Raw genomic sequence first — 13,315 nt, forward strand, 5'->3', positions numbered from 1 at the left:
ACCCATCCCAGACAATTTCCTAGTACAGGTCTTTTTGGAGTGTATTAAATATGGTTTGGGGACATAGCAATATTTATGATATTTCAATGTCTGCAAGAGTCCTGAACCCCAAACCACCTCAAAAGTGGAAGAAGTGATAACTCGCTTCTTCTGGAGTCTTCTAGTAGTTAGATTTCACATTTTTCCAAGAAATGAGTTATTTTGGGAAACTTGGTTGTGGCCCACAACTATACCCTGGCACAAAGAAGCCCAGGACTGTTCTCACTGATGTGGTCAATACTGAGTCAAATGGATCAATGGAGGGAGAATTTTACATAAAGGAGGGAGAGTTTTACATTTGTCGCTTTTCCAGAGCATGTTAAGAATATATGACACTATAGTAAACATGTTAATAGGAGATGATGAATTCTCTCTGTATAGGCTGATAACAGACTACATGGCAAAGTCACCTCCATGAGTCATTCATCTAACAGTCATCTCAGTGAATGAAAACAACATGGCCTTTCCTTCTTCTAGTCATACATTATGACGAAGAAGATGACAGTGCACAGAAGGATGAGTCATTTTTTAAAAGAAAAACCTTCTTCACCTGCATGTCATAACTTCGTCTGTAGTCAGTGCCTACACTTCACAGATTAGTGGATGGGAAATAAATTTACTGGCTTTGTTTTTTTACTGTGAAAGTGTTGTCCATTTGATTAGCAGTGGGAGAAGGTTAATTTTGTATGAAAAATCTATACATTTCTAAAAAGTTTCCATATACAGTATTTTGCTGAAGAAAAATATACACAAAATTATAAGTACATTTGAAAAGTGTGCATGACCAAACCAATGTATCGTTGGAAAAGACACTCCATATTTGTGGAGACAATTGTGTCCAAAAGTACATACAGTAGAGTCTCACTTATCCAACATAAACGGGCCGGCAGAACGTTGGATAAGCGAATATGTTGGATAATAAGGAGAGATGAAGGAGAAGCCTATTAAACATGAAATTAGGTTATGATTTTACAAATTAAGCACCAAAACATCATGTTATACAACAAATTTGACAGAAAAAGTAGTTCAATATGCAGTAATGCTACATAGTAATTACTGTATTTATGAATTTAGCACCAAAAAATCACGATATATTGAAAACATTGACTACAAAAATGCGTTGGATAATCCAGAACGTTGGATAAGCGAATGTTGGATAAGTGAGACTCTACTGTACATGAAAAGTATGTATGCAAAAATTTACAGCTATTAACATAAGTTTCTGTGTGGAAGAGGAAACGAAGTCTCAGAACTTGATATGGAATCATAATGCCAAGGAAATTCTGAGAAGCAATTAAAAGAGGCTGATGAACTTTCATATCCTCATCACAGAACTAATCTCCATGATCAAAAAATCCAAACAATACGTGATACATCACACTTCAAGTGATGGATCAAATGGTGACAAAGTTCCTGTGTAAGCAAATCAAAAGATTGGCCTATAACAGCTCCTCTAACATGTTGCTTTTGTCTATTTATGAAACTTTCTTTATAGAGGGAAGGTAGCATAGCTAAACATCCAACCTCCCACCTGCATTTTGCCATAATACAGCCTAGCAACAGATCCATTATTTGAGCTCACACATTTCATCTCTTTCAAATGTATATTTTATCCATTACTTTGATTCAAAACTCAGGCCAAGGTTACATAGAGCGGATTGAAAGTAAATGAAATACTGATGTGTGTGCCATTTGCACTTGGGAAAGCATTGGCCTCAAAAGCAGAACATGCCTCATGCTTTTAATATATGCTGTTTGATTCCAAATATCAAAAAGCAAGAATCGTTCAGTTAAAGTAAGGCATTTTTTCTTGTTGCACCTGTGCTTTTCATTACAAAGAAAGTTATAAATGACCTTCACTTTTTGGGATGCCCACCTGAGTTTCTATTTTAGAATGTGTCTCATATCCCCTCATGAGCTTCCTTTGGTTTTTATACTTTGGTTTCTCCATCTGGTTGCCTAAGATGAGCAAGTCTGTTTCTCTGAACCCTTTTGTTTTGTTTTCACTTAAGTTGCCTATCCAACTGTGTTGAAGGAAAGCCAGAGTTGATAAGAATATTGGGACTTCTTCCTTTACAAGATTATGTCATTTCCTGCCTCAATAATATGTTTTTTCTCGGAACCTATAATAGCATAAAGTATTTTGAGTTAGATTTCACTTGGTTATTAAAATAATTAGATTTACAAAACTGCAGGTGCCTTGTAGGGATAACTTGATGGATCAAATTTGATTTCATTATGGTTATCATTTTTTCTACTGTCAAGTATGTTTACAGCTTTCTTTATGTGTTCTTCTAATGTGCATGTATTTTCAAGTGAATTTGAAGAATTAATCAAAATACCAGAAATATATTCATTTCTCACTACAAAATGTATTTGGTTTAATATTCAGTTCCAGGAGGCGGGAACACAGACCCCATCTATACAGCCATATAATGTAGTTTCAAACTGCATTCTATGGCAGTGTAAATGGGACCCAAGTTTATCCACTTCTAAAGCAAACTGGGGGTGGAATTTTGGTGTTATTTTTAGCTGCTATCCTTAGCTGCTGTTAGGTACCTGTTATTTATATTAAAGCTATTTGAGAAAGTAAGGTAATTACCCTTTATTATGATACAAAGAGTTCCAACTAGCATCAGAAATGTCAGGCTCTGAAACGAATGGTACTTGATACCTCACCAATCTCACTCATTCTCTGTTGCACTAAGGATACATATATAGAGTATGGGTTATGCCTTCAGCAAATACACATTATGCCTGGGATGGAGAAAGTGTGGCTCCTCCTGCCTATACTATTATTTTTTTCTGACAAAAACAAGTCAAATTTCTGTTTCTAGGAGGATCCAGATGCAAAAACCGTATTTTGATTAATTCACTGTTAAAATCAAGACGATATTGTAGAATCATACATTCCAATTGCCTCTCACATGGCAGGGATAATCCCAACAAAACCATTTGCATCCTACTTTTTCAGTTGCTTGTAAAATCTCCCAGATTTTTTTCTCCTCCTCTCACTTTCTCTCTTTGTCATCACATTACTTGAGTTACTTCAAACTAAGTTCAATGATCAAAAGTAGTAGAAAATCAATTAATAACTCAGCAGGGAGGGGTGTGAGGAAAGAACTTGCCCTTCCCATAGATTTAGACAAAAGCAAACTCCTGCAGCCTCTTCTAGTGTGTATATTCTTCCTCATTAATAACTTTTTTCCATCTTTTCCGCGCTCTAATTTTGCTTGACCACATGTGTCCTGGTTTTCATCTGTTAAATGCTGGGAGTATTACACTTCTAACTACTTTAAGAGTTGGTTTTACAGCTCTGGAATTCTGCCAGCCCTGGAGGATTTCAGGGGCAGAAAATGTGTTTCACTTTTGATTTATGTTCATAATCCTTCCAACTAGCTTTAGTTTCAGAAAAGGATTACCAGAAAATTTAATAGTGAATCAATAGGATATTCATCCCAAAACCAGTCTATCCACTACTGGTTTGTTTTTGGTTGTTTGTTTGTTTTTTGTTATGCTAGTTATGGTTATGGTTGACCCCAATATATTGGTTGTATATTTTGCTTTGTATGCTTATGGCTTGCTGGAATAACAGCAACACACAACTATGGCTCAACAAATATGCCTGCATTTTTTTACTCTCTTTGAGAACAGAGCCTCCACACTTCAACCTTTGCCACCACACTACCATTTTCCAGATCAAATCATCTTCAATACTTGGATCAAAAGAAGGCAACAAGAACATTGCAACCATATCCTCTGACATTCTCCTAATTACTATTTTTAAAAAGCTGCAGGAAAAGTGTGATTTTCTAAAAATTGGGAGGATTTGGGGGTGGTTGCTACAAATGTTATTGATTATTAGGCTTGAGCGATCCACAAAAAAATTGATTCTAAACTTGTTTCAAAAGACATCGTTTCTGATGTCATTTCCAAATTTTGCCCCCCAAAAAATTCAAAATTAATGAAAATTCGTTAGTTTCAAAAGTAATTCGTTAATGGTGGACGCGCATGCGCAGTAGTCCAAAACAGCCCAAGGGGGGGGCTTTTATGGGGCTCTCCTGCACTCATTTTTTCAGCTATACTGATCAAATTTGGTACAGTGGGAGAACACAATCCACCCTGCTTGCTCGCTAAATTGCAGAGCGTTTGCCCTTTCCTAAGATTTATTGCATAATTTCATAGTTCATATTAAAAAACTTTATTTAACAATTGCAAAAATCTGTTCCTGCTTTTGAATTGTTATTTCCTGTTCAATAGGGGTTCCTTCACTGTGAAAGTCCTTCAAATACAAATAAACAAATTACAAAAACAAATACACCCTCCCTTTTGCCCAAGCCAAGTGGTATTGCGGAGGATGATGGGACTTGCAACCTTTTGCCAGACTTTGCTAGGGTTGATAGGAGAAAGTGATTTGCAGCAAGCCCAAATTGAGCAGCTCAGGGAAGAAAGGAAAACAATACACCCTCCCTTTTGCCCAAGTTGTTTTTCGGTGGATTATGGGGAGTTTTGCCAGACTTTGCAAAATGAAAATTGGAATATTTGATTTCTTCTATTTGCAACTCACTTTAATGCCTATGCAAAGAAAAGTTTCCTAATCAAACGAAATCCCACCCAGGCAATATGGCGCAGCAGAAAAATTGCAGGGCTGGTGGGCAAATGGCAAATGCCAAGCTGGTGGGGGAAAAAAGCCCACAGGCCCTGTGAAAAAACACCCTAACCCACCCGTTTTCCTCCTCAGTCCTCACCGACCCACCCTTTCTCCCGGTCTTCTTTAGCTCAGCCAAGGAAGGAAGCAATCTTGCCTGCCTGCCTGGAATCTCAGTCCCAACCACCACCCTCTCTCTGCAGATCCCGAGCCAAATGAGCCACGAGGCTCCCTGTGCTCGCTCTTTTTATTCAGGACGTACAAGCCCCTCCCCTGGGTTCTCTGATTGGCCACAAGGTGGAAACAATATCTAGTTTGCCCCAGTGCACTTAAACAAGTTTGGGTGATTTGCAAAACCTTGTTTTCCTAGCGAAAAAAAACGACGACATTAGAAAAAGGGCCTATCGCGGTTCGAAACCGCGGGATCCACACGAGTGGACAATCTAGGTCGAATATTGCTTCACAAGTTACAAAACTAACGAATTACTAACGACAAACGGGGAAATCGAATTATTTGAGCAAGCCTATTGATTATACCTCCCGCTCCATAATTTAACCAGTACTTACTGCATGATTCTCCCCAGTTTTCTTAGTGAAACAAAACTGCAAAGATGAGCTCTAATTCCTGATTTTAACTATGGCTAGGATTAATGAGTTGTCCTTACTGTGGAACTAAATAATGATGAAAAGCAGAGGGACAGGGATGAGTACACTGCAGTGTGTGATGTCGGTAATTATACCAACACCTTGGAAACCAAATCAGAGAAGCACATGACACATCCCTTTCAACAAAACAGATGTTGTACTGAAGAACTCTCATTGCCTTTGGTTATTTGCAAGAAACACTACGCTTGAAAACAGAAAATATTCCTCTGATCTAATCAGGAAACACTCATCCTTGCAAAGGTCCTCATTTCTTCATAAGAGACAAGGATATAACTCTGCTGTTGGAAGAATGTGCTCAATAATATCTATGGCTTTTTAAAGAAAAATTTCAACTATATTTCTAATAAACACAAAAGAGGATATGTAGGTGGAAGCAAAGATATTAATCTTGCAGGTATTAAAATTGTATGCAACAGGTTCTATTAAATATTGATCTATAAAATGCCAGACAAGAGCATGTGAAAGCAATCATGTTTAGCCTATGGGTGAAAATTAATTTTGCAGTAATAAATGCACTTTTCTATCTTTCTGTCAAAAATGCAGTTTTCTAGTGTTGATACTGAAAGGTATGTTACCCAAATTCAAGTGTAACATTAGTGAAGGAAAAGAATGCAATACCAGAACTTTGTATTTATCTAAGCAATAGCATGTTTCCTTGTGTAATCTCCAAGCAGTGGCTCATTGTGATCATTAGACCTGCATTCAAGTTTGCACAGCCTGAAAATTGTGCCCATGTAAAAGTAATTCTGCCCACAGATCAACACAATTTGATAACCACTTTTTTGCCCTGCGTCCCATATTCTGATTTTATTGCTACCTTAACCTTTGCCAAGATTATCACAAAGAATCTTAATAAAATATGAAGATGGATAAATGCATAGACAGATAAGCAACAGTAGAAAAAATGACAACTTCCAAAGGCACAAGATAATTCATGTTGTGCGTTTATATCCCCAAATTTAGTTCTCACTTTAGAATGGAAGTCTTCTTTCTGCAAAAAAGATAATAGTAGCAAAATCCTCAGAATTCCTTTTCCAGTATTTGATTTTTCCACACCTCTGGCTTTGAAAATATTTCTCCATTGTGATTGTTTTGTTCTTCCTTAAATCCCAGGCCGTAACACAATTTTTGTGTAAAACGTTGTTTTTTGACCTGTAATTGTTTACAGTTTGAGATAATGCTTTCCACAAAGAGAGTTCTCTTTCCTATACCTAAGTGGGAAAAATTCGGGCGAAACAATGTTTTATCTTAGTAAAGAATATAGCAGAATATAAAGAATATAATATTTTCTGATACTGTCACAAATATAGAGCATGACAGTAATGATTTTGAAAATAGATTTACTTGCACTTAGGAAAACTGTTCAAGAAGATGCATATAGATAAGTGTTTTGCTTGATATTTGCACATCCAAAAGCATTTTCAGAAATTATTCTGCACAAAAAATACATGTTTGGGAAATGTTTTTTATGTAAGTGAATATAATAATTACTTCCTGGAACTACATGAAGGAAGAATGGTTAAAATGAAAATACACATCTGCTTTTACTATGTTTTCTTATGGAAACTCAACTATTTTAATTCAAGTTTTAGGAATGTGTGGCCTTGAAAATGCTGTTGGACTGCAAATCCTATCAACCTGACCCACTGTAATCAGTGCTGAAGGATGATGGGAATTCTGCTGTAACACATACCCCCACCTCATTTAAGTGATTTGTTAATGGCTCCTGAATGTTGCGTAAAAAGTCAACATTTATATTTTTCTTTCTCTCTCCCTGCTATCTTCTATCATTCAATGTTAGAAATACGTCATTGGATCATATACTGACTGCAAAAAGCCTGTCACACTTCACTGAAAATAGAATTTCAATTAGGATCACAGATCCTATCTTGCAAATAACATTTCTCGCAGATGACTCCTTCAATTTGATGTTGTCACCATGAGCGCAGTTTGACCTGTAGGAGAGACAGCATCAATCCTCTTTCTCAACATCTTTGAGCAGCCTGGAAAGAGACGTTTGCTTTCTCTCATTTAGATCTAGGACATAACTTACTTCTAATGATTTTACCTATTACTTTGGAGGGTAACAAGGACACTGTGATGTATACATCTAAGTTTAGGACTCCTTCAAGATAAGCATTCTGTGTTTGGCAGCAGTGCACTCTCCAAAATCTCTGTTTACTAAACCCATTTGGAATTGAAGCTTAATGCTCATCTAAGTATGAGTACACAGAAAATACTATTAAAGACGAAACTCTATACAAGATCAAATATCATCTTTTTAGTAGAGGTATATCTACATTAGCAACATAGATGCATGCCTGGGCATTAAGTCTTCCACAAAAAAAAAAAATTCTTACCGGAGGCAGAATTAACATGAATAGCATGGGAATAGAGATAAAAGGGGATTTGAACATATTTATTTATTTATTGAATTAATTCATGTATTGAATTTTTTATCCTGTCTTTATCCCAGAATAGATTCAAGTGCTAGTAATCCAAAATTATATTATGAATATGTGGTCAGGGAAAATTTGCAGAAATAAATCAAAATATTTTAAAGAAGGCTTTTTCCCAAATGGATCCGGGGTATTTTTTTCTTTCTTTCACTAGCTTCCACTTTTCCTACAATTTTTCTGTTTTTTAAACTCAGGCAGAGATTCAAACAGCATTTCCTATTTTATCTTGCCTTTTGTAAGCACACAGCTACAGTATAGTTAACTAAAGTATAATATAGGGCTGCAAAAATGTATAATATCTTTACTCACTTTCCATATCTATTATTTCAAGCAGAATTACACATTTTCCAGCTTGGAGAACTTGTGTCTCAGGATGTATCTTCTTGGACTTTATATATTGTTTTGATATGTAATGAATGCAACTAGTGTCACCAGAACAGTTCTTATTCAGAAATAAGAATCAGATTTATTGATAATGGATAATAACAAACAGACTATTAAATTGACATTTTGCTTTGTTATGTTTAGTGTTAATATCATTTCCTGTATTGTGGGAGCCACAACATTTAATTCTGCAACTTTCTGAGAGCAAAGATCTCACCAAAGTTTGTCATTTTTAAAAGAAAAACTAAATGAAGATGATTTTGGAAGAATCTTGGAGTCTGCTATCTCTAGCAGGTTCCAAGACTGCATCAAAAACTTTCTTCATGAAGTAGTTAAGAGCAAATTGGAAGGTTAAATATGCACACTGTTTTTATTTGGACTAGCTTTTATTTGGACTTTATTGCACAAGGAAAGCCAATTGGCACTGTAGCTGGGTGCCATGTGCATTCAACTGCCACGCTACTTCCCCTGTGATTTTCCTGTTGTTTGCTATTAAAGGATAACACCCATCAATAATTCCCAGTCTTGCAATGTTCACATCACCTGCCTTGGTGTGATGGATCCCTTTTGCTTCTATGCCAGCATGGCAGCAATAAAGTGACATCAAAGGGCAGTATTCTCCCCCTTTCCCCTCTCCCTCTCCCAATTCCTAAACAGGCTGTTTTCTTTTTATTGTATATTTATATATATTGCTCTTTTGTGTGTGTTTGAATGCTGAACTTGTATAATTTTGCAAAAATAAGAATAATTATCACAAATTAATGAACAGCAGAAAGGCAAGGTTTTGAGGGTGTGCAGAAGCATGATAGCAACCATGAATTGACGAATTAGTGAAATTGTACTAATTAAGAGAAGTGCAATATCAAGGTTCCTCATCACTGTATGTTTCCACTATCAACTATAATATCACTGTGGTAAAACAGTGGGGTTACATGATACAATCCACACACACACACACACACACATATATGTATATGTATATGTATATGTATATGTATGTATGTGTGTGTGTGTATGTGTATCTGGACAAGAGTTGATTTTTAACCGGACATTTCTACTCTCACTTTTGGCATTATAAGATAAATTCTATCAAGCCATCATTTTAAGGGCTTTGAGAACTTAGAGGTTAAGTTACTTAGAGCAGTATCAAATTATCTGTGACATTATTTCTAAACTTAATTGCAATTTTATTCATTGACCTCAATCAATGGCTTGACTTAGAGCATTTTCATTTGATCTTCTCTACAAAAACTTATAATGATTTTTAATGAGATGAGTGAGGAGTCTGCTACCAGCCATTCCATGGGCTACAAGATAGATAGATGACAACATCAACATCATGGCTTTAATTAAAATATCACAATGTGATCTTGCTACCTTTGTGTGACAATTAATATTTACTTGTTGCCTTTTCTTAACGGTTTTGTGGGACAACAAATATTGGGGACATTTTGGTTTAAATATATATATACCATTTTCTAGCTTGGACATGGCTTTCTTCAACAAAAGGAGACTAATAAGTAATGCATAAATAATATGGAGTGTAAATAAAGCATGTTAAAATTGCTAAAATAACGTTCATTAGTTTAATGGTTATTAGTTACTGCTGGAGGCTTTGTAATTAATTACATAATGACTATTTAAAAAGTAATTATCCAAGCTGTTCTATGAATTTCAATAAGCAGTATTTCTTTATTATTTCTGGTTACTGTCAAGTCTCTTACAGATGTTCTTTGGGGCAAGACAGAATCACTGGTTGATTTTCTCATTATCAAGAGGGATGATCAGTAAGGGCTTCCATGAACCATTCCTAATTTGTTTAAAGATCTGTCTTATGTTAAGGTTAATCCCCTTGTTTAATTGATTGTTATAATAACTATGATTATTAAAAACAAGCCAACCTACAGTTCTAATGCTGCTGTTTATATTCAGTTGTCACTTCTGATATACTAGATATATCTAGTATATGCTTATACTGAAATTATTTTTAGCACGGTTATTATACATGTCTCAGATTTACTAAAGATTTTTCTCTGAGACCTAATGCACCAAATGGAAATATCATTTAGTCTGATAGTTCTTGAAGTCTGAAGTGCATCATCTCTAACATTTTGTAGAAGAAAATGGGTAAATGTGGCCAAGCAACATCACTGTGTTGTTATGATAGCAAAAGCTATTAATGGAGGACAGACAAACAGAGGCTGCAGAATTTTGCTTTTGGCTCAATCTACAAGGAAGAACAAGTTTTTCCCTCTTCCTAGCCTCTGTCCCTGCAGAATTAATTAAGAGCACAGTACTTTCAGCTAAATAACTTAAGAAGCAAGGGGAAAAGGGGGATGAAGAGACAGAAACTAGAATCTTTTAGAAGCTACTTAAAAACGGGATGTCAGAGGATTAACTGGGACTGTTCCTGCCAATTGGGAAGTTATTCAAGTGTCATTTATTTATTTATTAGTTAAACAGTGATGCTTTGACTTATGAGCTTAACTCATTCTGTGACTGAGCTTAACTCAAATTGCTCTTATCTCAAAGCAATTTTCCCCATTTAAATTCTATTAATCTGTTCCAGCCACCCAAAAATCAATGCAATTTCCCCCTTTGTCCAGGTTTGGAATGGCATTTCTAAACAAACTTTCTTGTCTTAAGGATAGTGTCAGAACTGATTGGCAAAGTGTTTTAACACAGCATTACTAACTCACAAATTCACCACCCAACAGCACCCCTTCCTCCCTCCCTCCCTCCCTGTCAGCTCTGTCGAATGCCGGTACCTGTCAGAGGCCAAGCTGGAGGCCTTCCTGCAGTGCCTGGAGAAGGAGGAAGCCCTGCAGTGCTTGCCACAGCTCTTCTCCATTAGTTATGCCACCAAAGGCTGCAAGCTATGGGTGCTCTAATTCAGTGCTAGCTTGTCCCTGGGCTGTGCCCTCCTGGCCCATGAATAGGCATCCAGTAGGGCTTAGCCATGCTGGGGAGACTGGGACAGGCATGGCGTGGCAAGGAGGCCACACCTCCACCACCACCACCACCTCCTCCTCTGCAGACTGAGGGATCTCGCAGGCACCGCACATGACATCCCTCAGCCCCGCAAGTTACTCAACTTATAACTCAGGAAAGGCTAAGTAACAGCTCACATCTCAAAAAAACATGCAGGTTAAGTTGTTTGTAAGTCTAGGTAGCACTGGATTTATAACTTGCCTTTCCTACAGTCAACTCAGGGTAGAGTACATGGCTTAAATTTTCATCTCCACTTTATCCTCACAACCAATCTGTGAAGCATCCATGAGAGACTGACTAGTGCAAAATGATTCAGGGAGTTTACTGAATTAATACTGTCTTGAACATGAGTTTCCCATATTCTAGTGTACTACTACAGTGTAAAGCCTGCAGAAAAGAAGGATGAGATGAAACATGATTGTCATGGATCCGTATCTGGTGTGTTTGAGACACCAGAACACCTCCATGCCATAAGCTCAGTAGCCAAGGTCAAGTCAGTGAAAACATGTGCAAAGGGTAGCCCTGATAACATGAACTGGCTCAGAGTTGAATGCCTGGAGGCTGGATGGAGGAACTTTCTAGATTTGAGGCTCTGGGGTTTTGGGATTGAAACTGAGAAGCTCCCCACATTTTCTTTTATTTGTAACTTAATTTATTTATTTATTTCCAGCATTTATACCCCGTCCTTCTCACCCGGGGGGACTCAGGGTGGCTTACAACAGTTGGCAACATTTAATGCCAAGAACATAATAATAAAACAAAAACTGTACATATCATCAATTAAAACTATAAAAATACATCATTAAAATACATTGTAAAACTTAAAACATATGCAAATTAGATCTATTTGTCTAAGAACCTCATGCTTCAGCCTTAAATCGGACTATGTCGACGTTAACATATTACTCGTTAAAAGCTTGTGCACACAGCCACGTTTTCACAGCCTTTCTGAAACCCAGAAGGGTTGGGGCTTGTCAGATATTTCTGAGGAGGGAGTTCCAAAGCTGGGGAGCCACCACCGAGAAGGCCCTGTCCCTCGTTCCCACCAGCCGCACTTGTGAGGCAGGTGGGACCAAGAGCAGGGTCTCTCCAGATGATCTTAGGGATCTAGCTGGCTCATATGAGGGGATACGTTTGGATAAGTAAATTGGGCCAGAACCGTTTAGGGCTTTATAGGTCAAAACCACCACTTTGAATTGGGTTCAGTAGCATAACGGCAGCCAGTTGATCTGGCTTAGCAGGGGGTGGTACACTCCCTGTATACCGCCCCAGTTATTAATCTGGCTGCCACCCATTGTACTAGTTGGAGCTTCCGGGCCATCTTCAAAGGCAACCCCATGTAGAGAGTGTTGCAATAGTCCAAACGGGATGTAACCAGAGCGTGGACCACAGTGGCCAAGTCAGACTTCCTAAGGTATGGTGCAGCCAGAACACAAGTCTTAATTGTGTGAATGCTCCCCTGGCCACCACTGAGACCTGGGGATACAGGCTCAGTGATGAGTCCAGGAGAACACCCAGACTGCGAACCTGTGTCTTCAGGGGGAGTGCGACCCCGTCCAACACAGGCTGTAAGCCTATACCCTGTTTGGCCCTATGACTGACCCAGAGGACCTCTGTCTTGTCTGGATTCAATTTCAATTTGTTCACCCTCATCCAGTCCATCACAGCGGCCAGACAATGGTTCAGGACCTGAACAGACTCCTTAGTAGCAGGTGGGAAGGAGTGACAGAGCTGGACATCATCTGCGTACAGATGACACCGAACCCCAAAACTCCGGATGATCTCTCCCAGCGGCTTCATGTATATGTTAAACAACATGGGGGACAGTACTGACCTCTGGCGTCGTCCTCAGCCTTCATGCTGTCCACCAGCCCCCAAGCACTGACTGCCCAACTCCCAACGGGCACCTCAAGAATTGCTGCACTTGCCATAAAGCACTCGACACCTCACAGCACACCTACGCTGCCAACACTGCCAGCAAATGCTCTGCTCTGAGGGGCCTCAGCACCACCAAAGCACTTTCCGCCAGCCTCACGAACCTCCAGTTGGCAGCCGATCAGCTCTCGGCACAGCTGGGCGACAGGAACAAAACCGAAGGGGGTACCGTTAACTCAAAGCAATAGTTTCC

The sequence above is a fragment of the Anolis carolinensis genome, chromosome 5 (genome assembly GCF_035594765.1).
Source record: "Anolis carolinensis isolate JA03-04 chromosome 5, rAnoCar3.1.pri, whole genome shotgun sequence".
Taxonomy (NCBI): Eukaryota; Metazoa; Chordata; class Lepidosauria; order Squamata; family Dactyloidae; genus Anolis; species Anolis carolinensis.